The sequence below is a fragment of the Cetorhinus maximus genome, chromosome 28 (genome assembly GCF_964194155.1).
Source record: "Cetorhinus maximus chromosome 28, sCetMax3.hap1.1, whole genome shotgun sequence".
NCBI lineage: Eukaryota > Metazoa > Chordata > Chondrichthyes > Lamniformes > Cetorhinidae > Cetorhinus > Cetorhinus maximus.
In genome coordinates, this window is record NC_135906.1 from 3,331,996 (window position 1) to 3,334,585 (window position 2,590).

The 2,590-nt window shown below is 47.1% G+C and overlaps 1 non-coding gene across 1 annotated transcript; it reads right to left on the reverse strand.

Annotated features, from left to right (window-relative positions):
* Positions 1-1,720: 1,720 nt before the first annotated feature.
* LOC144669208 (U1 spliceosomal RNA) lies at positions 1,721-1,883 on the reverse strand. Its single transcript, XR_013573632.1, has one exon. It is a non-coding gene; the product is annotated as a U1 spliceosomal RNA (small nuclear RNA).
* Between the last annotated feature and the right edge of the window lie 707 nt (positions 1,884-2,590).

The following is a 2,590-nucleotide window of genomic DNA, read 5'->3' on the forward strand; positions in this document are numbered from 1 at the left end:
ACATGCTTTGCACAGTCTTGTGTTGGGGGTTTAGTGTTTGATATTTCAAACTGCAGTGACATTCCCGACAAGATGAGTTAAAGTTTTAACCTTAACCAGAAAATGGCTGAAACATTGTTTTCCTGGGATGAACACGTCAAAGGACAGGAAGAATCAGAAAGTTGTCCTGCCCTGGGATTAACATATCAATGGACAGGCCTCCTGGGGAGCAGATTGAGAGACATCCCAACATGCCAGGGGTGGAGTCTGCAAACTGCTCGTTCAGGATATACCTGGCTAGGAACCCAATCCGAAAACCGCCTCCAGAGTGCGGAGCTAGTCCCCACTCTGGTTTAATGTGCGTGTGTGTTCCCTCTGTCTCAATCTGCTTTATAACTCTTTGACTTGTTTGTATTTGGATGTTGCTGAGTTGTAACTGAGAGTGAATCATTGGCTCTTGCGTTATTTTGTTTGAAAATGTTCTTTGCTCTCTGTTTTAATGGAATTAATTTTCTCCCCCACCCCTCAAAGAATTTTTATTTTGAAACCTGCAATCTGAAGATCCAGACTGGGACAAGGACTCTTCTTCTTCAGGAGTTTCCTGAGACCTTCTCCAAGGCCGTGCCCCATGGGCCCACGTGAGTTTGTGTCCGTTTCTTACCCTGAGATTTAATTTCCTCTCCGGGACCCTGGTTTTCGGTGGCTCCGGTTAACCAGTTCCTGTTGGACTGCGGGCCTGGAGTTTCAAAAAGATAATCCTGGGGTTAAAGTAGCCCAGCCTTGCAATCCAAAACTTACATGTTAGCCTCCAGTGTGTGAGGAACAGGAGCCCCACAAGAGGAAATGAAAAGTCCTAAAGTGAAGCTGCCTAAAATCTTGTTATAATTCAGGGACAATGCGTGTATTTTGGGCTGTGCGATCATTCTGACGGTTAAACGGGATTCCCGGTGGTCATTTTACTGAGGGTTTAGATTTCTATCTGCCTTTCTCCAGTTTTCTTTCTGTTTATTTCTTCGCTTTGCGCTATTTAAGCCTTCAAGGAATAATCACAGGTGAATTGATGGGCCTACAGCAGGGGAAGTGAGCTGCAGAAGGGGCAGGGAAAGACTTTTACACATGAGGAGAGGGGGCAGGAGTTTCAGAAGGTAGGAGTCACACAGGGGGCTGATTAAGGGGGAGATTATACAGAGGAGGTGGGAGGCTGCTGTTCGTTTCGGAGGGGGATAATTAGAATGAACATGGGGACAGGGTGCTTGTTCATGTTTGAAATAGTGAGGGGTCGCTGCTACATGTTTAAAATGGTGAATGCATATGAGTTAATAGCTGATATGAGTTTGTATTTATACAGACGTCCAGATAGATAGGGGGTGGGGCGGTGCTGGGAGTGCGGGGACTGTTGTGATGGTGGGTTGGGTGTTAGATGGGGGTTGTTTGAGAGAGATTTTTGAGTGGGCAAACGCGGGGTTAAAAATGGCGCGAGTAATTTGGCGGCCACGAAACAAACGGTCTGGCGAAAATGATGCATAGATGGAATAATTGTCGGCTGATAATGACAGGGAGGAAAAGAATGGGGGTTGGATAATATTTGCGAGGAGGAAAGAAAAAGCTAAATAACCAGTCCAGTATAGATTTTGAAGAGCACACATTGGGGGTTATATATTTCTTTTTTCAGAAAAGGTTGCTGACAGGAAATAGAAGAGAAAATGAAAGATATGATGAAATCTATTTTTTGAATTGTGAATCGGGGAGAGCGCAAACGCAGTCCCCCACTACCACAAATTTTACAGTCGAGTATCCCGCATTTGGGGACATCGCAGGCGTCAGCACACCCGAAGTGCAATGGGCTAGCATCGTCCTGGGAGAACCTTTTTTTTTTGCAAAAATATACTTTATTCATAAAATATCTTCAACCACATTCCAAACCATTTCAAAAACACCATTACAAGGGTACAATCCGGTTCAACTTTAACAAAATGTATCACCAGGTGCATCAGTACAAACAATATTACAATCATTTACAGGCTTTCACTTTGAGCTGTACAGCCCGAGGGGCTCTAAACAGTTCCCAGTCTCTCGGTGCGCTGTGGCAGAAAGGTCTTAGACAGCGGCCCTTCCCCATTGCGCTTTTGCAGCAGCTGCCCCAAGCTTTAGTGCGTCCCTCAGCACGTAGTCCTCGGCCTTGGAATGTGCCAGTCCGCAACACTCGGTCGGGGACAACTCTTTGCGCTGGAAGACCAACAAGTTTCGGGCAGACCAAAGCGCGTCTTTCACCGAGTTGATGATCCTCCAGCTGCAGTTGATGTTTGTCTCGGTGTGTGTCGCTGGGAACAGCCCGTAGAGCACAGAGTCCTGTGTCACAGAACTGCTCGGGATGAACCTCGACAGCAACCACTGCATCTCTCTCCAGATCTTCTTTGCAAAGGCACCAACTACAAGGATGTGAACAACGGTCTCATACCGACCACAGCCACCTCGAGGGCAACATGCCAAGGGGGTGAGACTCCTGACTTTGACAGTCTGCTCGGGGAACCATCCCACAGGGTCCACCCTCTCCTTTTCCCTCAGGGCCTCTAAGACGTTACGTGCTGTCCACTGCCTGATGGACTTGTGG